We start from the raw sequence: 14,772 nt of genomic DNA, 5'->3' as shown, positions 1-14,772 counted from the left end.
CCTCAGAACATTATAATATGTACTAGACAGCGGACAAGCGCCGGCGGAAGTGTCGCAGTTGCCGTTGTGTGCGTGCGTGACGACACGACTTGCTGGTAGTTCGCATGTACACAGATATAGAAATGATGCGCGTATATTGCACAATAGCCCAATAGGAGCGTCCATCTACTAGCATGTGTGGATGCAAGAATTTGTGACAGGCGTATTCAATACAAATCGCCCGGCTGGTCCGATCTTCTTCCTTCCTATATCTGTGGTTCGGGCAATGCACGCAGTGGTACATTTTGAGGGAAAATGTCACAAAGATACCTAACAGCATAGTGGACGACGGTAGGGTATAGGACTGAGGCCGATCGTCTCTTCCTGACACGTGCACTTACGACATTGTGAAATTATTCAATATGTATGATAAATAAAGTTGTCACTGCATTTTACATTTTAATTTATTCTAACTCTCCCAAAATTAACACATGTTTTCTCATTTTAATAATAGGTTAAGAATTAGACTTTGATTAGAAATGATCTGATCTGTAAGTCAAGTTTTTGGATAAATGTCACTTTTGACATTAGCTGATACATCCACGGCCCCCTCAATCCTCGTGTACAAATTCTTGTACATATTCCAAAATTTGTATTGAACTTTTATTGAGTAACAAAAGGTTCCAAAGTCAAAAACATAACAAATGCCTCCAGGACTCCGGAGGTTAAAACTAATGGGGATCTAATTCTTAATCTGTTATTTAAATCAGAATGCGCTTGCATTAAATTTTTAGACTTAATAGTCCTATACCCTATAGTAAATATAGGGCAATTAAATTCATAACTATGCTTAGTTAGTATCAGTATTAGAGCAGTATTTTGAGTATTTATTTAGATGTTCTAAATAAGTCTACGATAATTTTTGGACAATTGATTGAAGGGCATCCAGGGCATTAGATGTTATAAATAGTATTGGGGCGAATCTTGTATGCGTATATAATTTACTGTGCTGATATCTATCATCTTATAAATAATTACTAACTACTTCGGAATTAAAATTATATTTTGGATAGATCCCTCGTTATTCAACTGGGTGCCTTCTGGGCCGAAATTTTGCAGCTATAGCACAATACTTACATATACATGCACTAACTAGCCATCCACCTTTTTCGTTAAAAAGAAAGGATATCCTTACATGTTAACCTTTTAACCACCAAACGCCAGTCACACAAAACCCTTAAAACGCCGATGTCGCAAATTTGTTACTGGATTAACTCCTCAAACGCCTTGTCCCGTATCTATCACAGGGAATTTAACCCTTAAATGCATAGTGACCCTTATATACATACGCATCATGCATTTTTGACTCTATTGACAGCATGTCAAAATTCAAATTTGAATAAATCTTTGCCAAGGTCATGCATTTAAGGTAATCTGTCACTCAACACATTGAACCTTTGATTTGTTAATTCAACTGTGACGTATACGAGACAAGGTGCTGGAGGGCTTTAAGGCCCTTTGTTTTTGCGACGCTGTCGTCTGTAGGTGACTAGGCGTCATTGGCATCCTTGGTAACACTTTTCGATAACGCCATCGACCGATTGGTGGCCTAGAGGTTAGTGTGCATGGCGTATCGAGGGAATATATGACCTAAAATCCCGTATAAATTTATTTCAACGGATTTATTGTTGATGAGTTTGATGACATAAATGGTATCTTTTATATGAAAAATATAAAAGTCATTGTTGATAATTACCTGTATTTTAAGGCTAGAGCAGAATACAGTCTTATCTTCTACTTTTCTAGCTTTTATTAATAGTTTGCTAAATTATTACCACTGAACTTTCTGAAAGCACTAAATACGTATACCTAATTGTTTGGCCAACCAAGAAATTCAGTTTTTATCTTAGGGACGCGAGATCGGTATAATTTGGTGCCTACACAAATCTATATAGTAATTAAGGGTTATACAAAAATATTTTAGCTAAATGAAGAGTTACGTACTTACTAATACTCAAACTTTCAACGTTCTGCTTATTAAATACTTTCTGAGAAATAAAACCATTTTAGAGACGCTGTAGGATGTCTATATTCATTTATTTATACATTTTATGCTTGCCAGCATTACAGTCTGGCAAAAAGAAGTAGAAATTAAAAGAAAAAAAAAAAACGGGACGACTCTACGACCATGGTACTGTTTAATTTCTACTCTACTTTGCCAGACTGTAAGGCACGCCACAGACAGTCTTAAAAATTCATAATCTTAATAAAGATGTGTATGCAAACTGTCAGTTCAATCTGAAAATTATGTCAGTTTGAACTGACAGGTTGCATACAAATCTTTTTTAAGATTATGAATTTTTAAGAACTTTGTCTGTATTCACAGCTGTGTTGTTGACTATACCAAAACTTATGTCTATGTAAAAACCCTTATCGGGAAACCGAATAGACCAATTGCATTGTAAAATACAGTTGAACGATTTGTAAGTATTATTAGTTATTTTTGTATAGAATGCACATTTACATACACATGTGCAAAATTTCTAATATTAGCCGTTTAGAGTTTTATGAAAGTATATATTGTATAGACAAGCTAGAAGTCGTGAATGTTTGTGGTAACAAAATTAACCCCTGGAACGTCGTTGTAAAAATTTTGCTGCTGAATTTAAGCTGTTAATTACCTTGAATTAACCTTTAAGTTGTTAATTATTAGAGTAATTTTTTTGGGACAGACGTCCACAAGGCGTTTGCGGGGTCAATACACATTAAAATGTAGCTACCGCGAAATATAAGGGTTACGTACAACGCCATCTAGATGCTTAATACGTAACATAGTACCTACTTTTTTTCAGTTCTTGAAAGTTTTTTCAAAATAGTGTTTAGATAAGCGTTATGTATATACGAAATGTTTATGGTGTTCATTCAAAAGTCCCGTGTAACCGATCAGAGCTTCATGCATCAGTTTTATTTTTGGTAGGTAGAGATGGGGACCCGAGGAAAATAACACATCCAATATCAATACAACATAGCCAAATTTTATTGTAAGCCCAATCAAGGATAATTTAGGATTTACAATTTTCATACTAACAATCGTACCTAATTTTTTTAGCGCTACCTATTAAATACTATCATAACTACACTGATGATGCCTAAAAATTTTTGTTTTTTCAAAATCTGTATTGATGGGATATCATGATATTAAAATAAAGAAATATAAATGATATATTTCAAATATATCATTTGTTCTTATAATAAATAAAAACACTCAAAAATATGTCAGGCTGCGAAACAGCGCCATCTAATTTTAATCCTAAACAGCCCATACATTTCAGGGGTACGCTTTTTTGTATGGACTTTGTCAGTTCCGGTAATATATCGTTCTTCTATATACACCGTGTTTCCGGTATCACTCAAAACCTCAGACACCCCAACTGATTTTTATTTTTTTAAACGTATCTAGGATATTCATTTTTTAATTTGATGATTATTATTTTTTTAAATTAAATATTTAATTTTCTGTGCAGCTCTACTCGACTTTTAACTCTACACTCAATAAAATAATTGCATCGTAAACCTTAAAACTAATTAATTGTGTACGTTACTGCAACGACATAAGGTTTACCAATAGACAGCTATGTCACTGTAAAGCACGTTAAACTGTGTCACAGTAAACTTCAAATTGGACAGGTGACGCAGTAAGCAAATTTAAACCTAACATTCAAAATGACAAGGTTGTAATTAGGTAAGAGTTCAATTTGTTATGACTTATGATAAACTTTAAAATTAAAGTGACGCACAACGTCAAACTCGTAGCGGAAAAAATAATCGTCCAAGTAACCAGCCAGTATTAATACCCCTAAATACTGACAAAGGTATACACGGTGTTTCCGGTATCACTCAAAACCTCAGACACCCCAACTGATTTTTATTTTTTTAAACTCATCTAGAGTATTCATCTTTTAATCTGATAGTTACTTTTTTTTTAATTGAATTTTTAATTTTCTGTACAGCTCTACTTGACTTTTAGCTCTACACTCAATAAAATAATTGCTAACTAGTATCATAAACCATAAGACTATTTATTTGTGTACGTTACTGCAACGACATAAGGTTTACCAATAGATAGCTAAGATGTCACTGTAAGACACTTTAAAGCTTTGTCACAGTAAACTTCAAATTGGACAGGTAATCGCAGTAAGCAAATAAACTCAATATTCAAAATGACAAGGTTGTAATTAGGTACGAGTTCAATTTGTTATGACTTATGATAAACATTAAGATTAAACTGACAAACAACGTCAAACTAGTAGCGGAAAAAATAATCGTCCAAGTAACCGGCCAGTATTAATACCCCTAAATACTGAAAAAAGGTAAACAACCTCTAGCAATGCGATATACACAATGTTGTATTACGAGTACAATAGAATGGGCACGTAAAAAATAACTAATAATACTAATTTAAATAAAAATATTACCCCCATCAAGATATAGCTCAATCGATTCTACTCTCGATTCTGAACAAACTGTTTTCAGGTTTTTAGTGTTAAGTGAAACACGGTGTATAACCTCTAGCAATATGATATGCACAATGTTGTTTTACGAATTTGTAGAATGGGCACGTAAACAATAACTAATAATATAAATTAAAACAAAAAATATTACCCCCATCAAGATATAGCTCAATCGATTCTACTCTCGATTCTGAACAAACGGTTTTCAGGTTTTTAGTGTTAAGTGAAACACGGTGTATACCCTGATATCATTTTTATGGGTTTTATATCAGCATTGCCATACTATTGCTGCCTTATAGATTCTTTTTTCGACCGATTCAATGATTTTCACTTCTCATGCTCAAAAAGTAGACCTTTATGTCATGCGTAGCCGACATAAAATCGCATTTTATGCTCTAGAGCATAAAAGTAAAATTTTCTTCTAAGGCAATTGGTCTCAACAGCCAAACAGTTAAAACATATTGCACAATTTTACTGAGCAATAAAGTTGTGTAGGTAACAAAACTCGTTATATTATATTATTTTTGCTACAATTTATTAGAATTCCGTATTTTCTGTCATTAAATTTAGTAAATCACATAAAATAGGAGTCGATTATCGTTCAAAACTGCTCCGAAATGTTTGACTTGACAGAAAATCAAGCGTCTGAAACTCTGATCAAATGTTGAATAAACATTAAAAAAAAAACCGCCTTCAAAAATAAGCGCGTTAGAAAACACGGAAAAACTAAAAAGCAAAAAATGTTGTAGGAGGTAGGGCATAGTGAATGATATTCCGCTTTGTGTGGTAGGGCACAGCACAGCGGATATCGTCTCGCTCGAATCTAGAGCAGAGCCCAACTGGGGAAGTATCTCCGCCTTACAGAAGACCGCAGCCAAATAGCACTAGACCCTACTCATAGTGTTGTGTTCCTGCCGGTGAGTAAGGCTGCCAGAGCTCAACGAGGGTGCGGTGTGCTGACGACGGGAGGACTTACGGAACTAATTTCCTTGAGTCATCGGCAGCCCGAACCCTCCTGAGAACTTGTACACTCCTTTTTGCTGTGTACCTACTTATACTTAACACAGCAAAAGGGAGTGTACAAGTTTCTAATGGGGTGGCAACGCGCATGTGACACTCTTTGAGTTGCAGGCGTCCATAGGTTACGGTGACCGCTTTCCGCCTTGCTATTACCTGTTTGCCCCACCCACGCATACGCAGGCTGGCCCCGACTCCAAAAATAATTGAATTGTTTATAATTTGTATCTTTAGATTATTGCAATCCGATAAGAAATCTGAATTCAAAGGTTTATTATTTTTTCACGGTTCACGATTTTCGGAGATATCGAGTATCCTCCTTTTTTGAAGTCGGTTAAAAAAGAAAAGTTAGTTGGCGGGAATTGGTTATGTATTGTTCTTTCACTTTACGACAATTTCGGGGTGTAAATTGCCGTGAAAAATATAATTATTTTCCTCGCAATCGTAGTGAAAAGCAGAGTGTACAAAAAGGGCATAAATGTCTATTTTTATCCTCGTCGCTCGTCTACTATTTTGGTGTTCGCTTCGCTCAGACCAAAAAATTGCCTCGAGTGAAATGGGTCACTTTATGTCCTTGTTGTACAATGTACTATTTCGTACAAAAAATCTAGATTATTTTATCGAAGCGTAGCCAGTCGTGGGAAGGGGGGGCTGACAACTGCCACGGATTTCTTCATTACAATATCCCCCCGCAAGTTACGCTTCCAGGCATAGAGAAATGATGAACTGGGTTTTTAGTATTTTTTTTTATTTAATGGAATTTTGCGCTATTCAAAAACGAAGTGAGGAGCTAATTTTATCTAAGATATTTGCGTTTTTTCTTCATTTATGTATGTAAATCACTCAGATACTGAATCCAATGACACCATCTGAACCAAAAGCTGCACTGCCACAAAATGTTTAAAACTTTGTTTAAGCTTCTCGTGCCGCAATGACAACATGTGTATAATATATCGTCACTACTTTGAAAAAATATCGTATCTCACGCTCCTCCTCAAAGTTAAAACGCAGTAAGTCTATATGCATTCCATACATACTTACTACAATTTTCTTTTCATTGACAGACGAAGATACAAGTTTTTTTTAAAGTAGTGACGATATATAACCAGATAACACTGAATCGGTTAGGTACCGCGCTGAATAGTGCCATCTAGTTGTCAAAGCAGTGTTCAGCAGATACCTTCAATAGTCCTTTCTCTATGCCAGTAACAATTGAGTTACTTACCAGTTCTTCTCAGCAAGTGTTTTTACAACGATACCAAATCTTAGGCCGATAGTCCACTAACATATGTTTATCATAGAAATATGATCATAGGCAACATGCCGTCCTTATTTCTTCACGTTGGAGAAAAAAGGAAAAGGAGGCATACTGACCTATGATCATATTTCTATGATAAACATAATTATTATGTTAGTGGACTATCGGTCTTAAAGGTTATAAGCGTAGCGTATTCGTGGAGAGGGGGGGCTAACAACTGCCACGGGAATTTTCACTAGAATTCAACATCCCCCCTTAACGCTACGCTTATGTTTAAACCTTATGCTCAATAGATGGCGTTGCGCGTCGTAATGTTACCCGAACTTCCTGTGTTATATGTATACCTATGTACATTATTGTATTATATTGTTGCCCCCTTGTTCATAAACGTACTCTAAAGTTATTAAGCCGATGAAGTTCGTTTGTCCTTTCTTTCCGACGTATTGGTGTGACAGAAAAGGACAAACGAAATTTATCGGCTTGATAACTTTAGAGTACGTTTATGAATAAGGGGGTTAGTGTATATTCGCCAGTTAGGAAATAAACTATGTGTGTTGATTAATATTCGATTTATAGTCTAGTTCTTTCTAGGAAGATGGCAGCTTTTATTATATATAGAATTAACCATCAGAGCATACACTTTGCAATATAAAATTGCAAATTGTTTATTACTAAAGTCACCATCAAACTTATAGGAGCGGCCAGTTAACCAATATATATCTGAACTTGTCTCTATAGTAGTGTATCGCCTCGTTTATTTATATAACTCAAAAAGCCCCATTGATTTGATATCCCACGTAGTATGATTTAAAAAAAATTGTTTATTGTACTTCGATTCGGCCTTAATGACGTTATGGCACTGGTCCCACCGCGAGCTAGTAAGGTATGAGCTATCGGCTATAAAAACGAACAAAAGATAAGCACTCCCGTGTAAATAAAAGAGACACGGCGATGTTTATAGTTACTCGCCCAGCGGTGAATTATTAATATCGCCGTGTCTCTTTTATTTGCACAGGAGTGATTATCTTTTGTTCGTTTTTATAGCCAATAGCTTACTAGCTCGCAGTGGGACCAGTGTCGTCTCGTCTCATATATCTCATACACCTATACCAATTTTACCCATATCCGAAAAATCAGTGACACTCAAGATATAAAATGAAAGTGTTGTCGCAACTCACAAAAGTATACAGCGTGTCTATTCCATACGGGCGTATATCTTAATAACGATTAGTAACGGACCCAAGGAGCCTAACTACATGTTTTTTTTAAATAAATTACATATTTTTTTCATACATAATAATTCAGCACGCAACGCAATGTAATTATGTCCATATCAATTAGCGTACCTACCTAAACGTCATGTATTATGTCATGTAAAATGAAGTTGGATGGCGTACATTGCTGCTTGGTCAGATTAAAAAAAATAATTACTCTTAATTACATGTTAACACTTTTTAACAAAATTATCATATACGATTCGTATGATCAGATACTATAACTGGATACATTAATCGCCCGTATGGAATCCACACGCTGTATGCATAAGGTTACGCTCATCGATATATGATATAAATTATTTAGTGTTCGTGTATTCCAAAATGTTTTAAATTGGCCTCTTACAACACACCAGCTTCATCACAATCTAGCACTTCACGGCTGGCTTTCGTCTCTTTCCCTCGAAAGCCTAGCACATGTAATAGTTGCAACGAGGTGCTAATAGTTATTTGTTATACAAGGGGGCAAAGTCGTATTTTAACGCCGAGTGTGGAATTGAAAAACGAGCAAGTGAAAGGATTCTATAGTTGAACCACGAGCGAAGCGAGTGGTTCGAGAATAGAATCCTGAACTTGCGAGTTTTTTAACACACGAGAAGTAAAATACATTTGCACCCGAGTGTAACACAAAACTTTTCCCCTCACTACAGCGAGGAAACTACAACGCAAAAAATGCGTTTATCACAGCTTCCAGTAGTTCCACAGGTGGTAAATCATCTTTATTACTAGATTCACCTACTTTTATCAATTTTAAAGCAGTTAATTTGACTTTATTCAAGGTCAAATTACTTTACCCACTAGTGGATAAAATGCGTTTTTACCCGCTGGTATTAAAGGACAAAACACGTGTTTCCGAGCTAGTGAGGGGAAAAATAGTTTTACATGGTAAAATAATTGTGATGCCGGCTATACACACTCGTCAAACGATCTCGAGACAAGCCGGGAACTAGTGTGTCCTTTCCAGTGTGCGTAGCCGAATGCACAAATGCTCACGATACTTAATATCTGTTTCGTAGCTATCTTATATCTATCTCTTGCGTATTGGCGCGACAGAGCTAGCCTGCATTTCTGTCGGCGTCTGGCGTCGACGATTGGCACTCGGCTACGTGGGCTGATCCGCCGGTCTAGGTGAAGTGACAATCATTGAAGGTGGTTTTCCACCGGGAGAGCGTGAATGGGCAGAGCGGAGAGGGAATTGAAATTTGTATGGCGAATTTTAAATTCTCGCCCAGCGCATCTTTGGTGGAAATAGTAAAGATTGACTTGGATGTGCGGGACTTTAATTGAGATATTTGTTAGTGTAAAAATGAACTGTACTGCTTCCGACTTAAAGTATAAATTAACTCTGATGTTAGTTTCCCACCGGCAGAGCGAGACGAAAGTGGCTTAGCGTGGAGAGGAGTGGATTGACGTGGATGTGCGGGACGTGAATTGAAATATTAGTTAGTGTAATTGCTTTCTATTTAGAGTATAAATTAACTAGAAGGTGGTATTCTACCGGCAGAGCGCGACGAGACATGGCGAGGCGCGGATTGAAGAGGATCTGCGAGACTTGAATTGAGATATTTATTCGTGTAAAAATGTACCGTATTGCTTTCGACATAGAGTATCGTATGAAACCTACAACCTGCGACAGGCCCGCGCGGGCTCGCGATGGCTATTAATGGCAATTTTTAATGGAAAAGGGTCCGGGCGATTTCAATTCCCTCCCCGCTCTGCCCATTCACGCCCTGCCGGTGGAAAACCACCTTGACGCTACGGGGCGGTCGAAACGCAGTCTGGCTCTGTTGCGCCCCTACAGAAGAGCAGTAGGGACAGCTAGTGAAACGCTCACGAAGCGTAAGCGATTGTGACGTTTGCTAGGAACTGGGTACGTAGCCGAATAGCACAAACGCTCACGAAACGAAACGCTCGTAGATATCTATCTCCATCGCTCTTGCGTATTGGCGCGACAGACCCAGACTACCTTTCGCGGCGTTTCGTTTTCATTTCGAGTCGCAGAAATGCCATTCGGCTACGGCACCAGATAGGGATTTTATCTTGCCGAGATGATCCCAACAAGTGTGTGCAGTCGTCGACATAAAAATGGTTATATTGAAACGTGTAGGGACAGCTAGCGAATAGTGTATTAGCCATTAAGTTTTGTGCCGGATTTTCTCACACATAGACAAACATCAAAAACAGCTTACCTATTCCGTTTTTTAAATGGCAACCTGCAACAAATCTACATTGGGGCCGATTTTTGAATGTCGACCATTCGGTTTCGTGAATTTTCTTCAATAATATCTCCACTACTAGCGATTTAAATACTCACAGAACGAGTGGTCATTATCACTAGATTTAAAATGACTAGACGTTCTTTTTCAAAAATAGCTTTATGTCGTTTTCCACGGACTTTCGAACGGCGAATTCGTGCGTTCGAAACTCAAAAATCGGTCTCATTATCTCCAATTCTTCTGGTTAATCTAATATTTTCGCTTATTTTTAATTACATAAATGTAAGATAACAGATTTTGACTAAAATCTACCTTGTCACATTTTATACCTGCACCGTGTAATAGTGTCAGGCAACTTGGCTAATAGACGTTCCAAGTTGAACAAGAAGTTGGACAGTCAGAGGCACCGACTCCAGGGATAACATCTTGACACCGCGGCTCTTATTTAAGTTTGCGTGTGTTGGCTCAGTTGTCTGTCATATTTAGTTAATCTTATTATTGTTAAAATCTTATACTGGCATGACAGTTTCTTTTTTTGTCCATTTTGATATTTTTAGTGAATTTTAAGTCAGTTGCACTCAGAATCACAAGCATTTTCTATTTCAATAGCAGACAAAAAGTGTCCCAGAAATTCCATTCATTTTTGTTACTTCCCTCTTTTGTTACCCCATACAAATTATATGGAATATGGTAACACGGCAGACAAAAACAGTCGCACCATAAGGGTTCCTTTTGTACGATTTTGGTACGGAACCATTAAAATCGTATGGCACACTTAGTTTACTTATTAGGACTGAAAAAGCTAGTGATAGAGGCTCTGGTTATTTCTCATACTACGTTACATTATTACATTAAAAAAGTGGACAAAAACACATAAGTACCTACTCGCATAATTTATTTTCGCCTGCGAATTTTCCGTATAAACCATATGACAATTTTTTAGACTGGAATGAGTGATAGAAAAATGTGTTTTCTACCGAGATAGTAAATCGAGAATAAGATGTAAATCCGGCACAAATTCTATATTATTTACTCTGTTATTCGTATAAGAAACGTAAGAAAATGAGATATTAATATAATTAGCCTTAAAATGAATAGTTTATAAAATATATCATAATCTATGTCTGGTACTAACAGCAACACTCTTTAACTCATCAACATTCTTTAACTATCGGTAGACTTTATGCTAATAAGGATTACAAATGCCACAGTAAATGCAGCAAATGTAACAGTGTTGCCGATGGTACAGGTTATCACTTATCAGTATCACACCCATTTTAATAAGCAATAAATCCATTTTTATCTGAAATCCCAATAGATATTATTTTTCTAATGGTAAGAAACATACTTGCGGTTGCATTCGATTTGGCGCACGAAAGTGAATACTTTTCTAGTTAAACTTTGCCCAAGATTACAAAATGCAATATCATTTAGATATTTACCCCCTTATTCATAAACGTTCACTAAAGTTGTCAAGCCGATAAAGTTCGTTTTCACCACACCAACTGGTAAAGGCTTTCTTTGCTATTCGAAAACAGATAGCAAAATTGCATTTTATCTACAAGGGGGCAAAGTAATTTCATACAAATTTTAACTCCATGTGTTAATCTGGCTGCTAGATTTTACCTATAAATGATGATTTTGAATCATAAATATTGAGTAATTTGATGGATTTCATTTATTTTCATGTTTTATAGTCAGTATTTTGGTCGTGTTGGTGTGGTGAAAAAATTTGTGTTTCACTCGGTGGCAAAGTTTGTTTAACCTTCGTGCCTTGATATTCGCTACGCTCGCGGTTCAATATTGGAATTTTTCGCTTGCTCGGGTACCAATATAGGCACGAGCGGTTAAACAACTACTTTGTCCCCTTGTAAAACAAATAACTATTGTCCCTTTCCGACGTATTGGTTAAACGAACTTTATCGACTTGACAACTTTAGTGACCGTTTATATGAATAACGGAGGTAAGGTTAAAAAAATAATTATTTTTTTGTTCTGTCACGTGTTCAGTATGAAGGGCGTTACGCATTAGCACGTATTTTTAAAAACGCAATAATTTAATAACCATTGAAGGCTTAGCGGTACCTTAGAAGTTAGAAGTGCGGAAAAATATGGAGAACATTGTACCAACAACTCATTAGTGTATTTTAACTAGCTAACTATAATTTTTAATAACTAGTAATTCAGCGGACCTTGTGATGTTTGTTATTTATTATTATTTATTATAGTACTAGCATAATGGAGTATAATGTAGGTAACAATATAAAGGGTCAGTTCAGGACTAAAATTTATATTAATATGTATTGCACCTTATATTTGCGGGAGCTAGTTTGCTGTTTTGCCAGAAACGCACGTTATTAACACTGCTCCAAAAGTAATAATTATCATAGAAACCAGTTATTCGACCAGTCTTATGGACATACCACCAATATGTATTAACATGTAGTTAAATAGTCAACCCACAGATCGTTCATATATTAAAGAAGTTTATAGTTGGTTAATACAATAGATAGAACCTAATCATGTATTATTTTATGAAGAACTGTATAACATGTTAACTAGGGCCGGTTGGGAAGTTGTTATGTTACTTGTATGTATGTATAAATAAATAATTAACTGCGGCCTGTATTACTGTAAGGTAGCTCCACAGGGCAGTCAACAGACCGCCTAGCCAACGTGCCAACCGTACTCGATCCCTAGCGTATCGTGGTCACCTGTCTTTCCAATTTTCCTCCTAATCCGTATCAGTGCGACAGAGTCCAATTTCGTTCACGGGGTGTAGACAATTGTCACGTTGTCTACACACTGATTATTACCTACTCTCTGTTGCTCCGCAAAACTTGCCTGCCGTGTGGATATACCTTCAGAGTTCGGTAAAATGTCATTGGTCGGACGACTCAATTCATTTGCATGCAAGTTTTAAAATATAGTAAATGGACCTATGTCGCAACACAAACAACGGTTTGCCTTATATTTTACATCCTAGTTCCTAGTTGACATTTTGTAACCGAACACTCGCGTCCAATAGAAAAATGTGTATAGTTGTATTTTATTTTGTAATATCAATAAATAATCATGCAATTGACACATGATGTAGTTATTTTTCCATTTAGTAATGCCAAACCCTTTTTGTTTAAAATTCTTATTTTTCATTGCCTCGCCTAAGGGCCACTTAGCCTGAGGGTTAGCTAATACTAAATGATGAACAATTATCCTTCAAGTGTTGTTTAGTATCGTACTTACTCATTGTTTTCAAACACGGACTCTTTGATCTGCCTACGTTAAAATTTTGCCTTTAAGGCCCTGGAAAGAAAAGTAGTCTTTTTAAAAAAAGTCAATTTAATTTAAGATGACCACAGGTTGAGCCAACCAATGTATACCAGTATAACTTCGAGTGATCTTCTTGTTTATCAAACATTTTACTTTTATGTAGGTACATAAAAAAATTATACATTTTTTTAATAAGCCTCTTTTGTGTCCCACTGCTGGGCAAAGGCCTCCCCTCCCTTTCTCCACTCGACCCTGTTGTCGGCATTTTCCCATAATTTTGGGTAGAATACATCCAGGTCGTCCCGCCATCTCCTTTTCGATCTACTAATACAATAGGGGGTATAAAATAAAACGCAATTTCTATTGATAAAGTTTACTGCAGGTTGAAAAGGCATGGGGACATCAAAGCAACCGTACAATATCCGCCGAGGCGAACCAACGTACTACGAACCTTTAGTTATACTCGTATTATAAACGACTACGTGTACCGTACGATAGCAGGGCTTTCTTGAACCCTTTCTGAAAACGAAACGCCGCGAAAGGTAGTCTGGCTCTGTCGCGCCAATACGCAAGGGCGATAGAGATAGATAGCTACGAAAGAGATATTATCGCGAGCGTTTGTGCATTTCATTTGGTACAGACGTATTGGTGCGGCCGATGTCTGATTACTTAGTAACGCTTTGATTATAGAGACGAGTAGGTAACTATCCGGACATTGTTATGTTAGAGCGCTTTGCCGCCTCGATATGGTTCATAAGTTTCATCACTAGATAGATACACGCTTCAACACTTACTGTTTGTTAAGCAAGTTACCACGTCCATACGTATAAATAAATTAGCCAGAGATGTGTTTAGATTCTTATGAATGCAACGAGAATGCTTTAGTTGCCTGATGATCGAAGCTCATGCAAGTCTCGTATAAATCATGTGTAGCGTGTGTTCGCAGTTCATTCTCGATCTGGACGCACTTTGTCTTTTTTGTCTATATAAAATGTGAAAGCGCACGAGGATGTTAATGCCCCACTAATATAAGCATAGATATTTTAGCATCCCCTCTCGCACAGGAGCTGAAGTGTAAACCAATATTACTTTTAAAAGTCAGAGGGCCTTAATAATGTTTCGCGTCGCAACAAGAATCAAACTATTTTGATCTCACAGTGCGTGATCGGCTAAACTTTTGCATCGTTAACCGCAAAGTAAAGCAGTATAATGGTTTTTCAGTCCCTTGAATAGGTACATAGATAAGA

The sequence above is a fragment of the Leguminivora glycinivorella genome, chromosome Z (assembly GCF_023078275.1).
Source record: "Leguminivora glycinivorella isolate SPB_JAAS2020 chromosome Z, LegGlyc_1.1, whole genome shotgun sequence".
Taxonomy (NCBI): domain Eukaryota; kingdom Metazoa; phylum Arthropoda; class Insecta; order Lepidoptera; family Tortricidae; genus Leguminivora; species Leguminivora glycinivorella.
The sequence above is the reverse complement of the archived record's forward strand: the minus strand, read 5'-3'. Positions refer to the sequence as shown.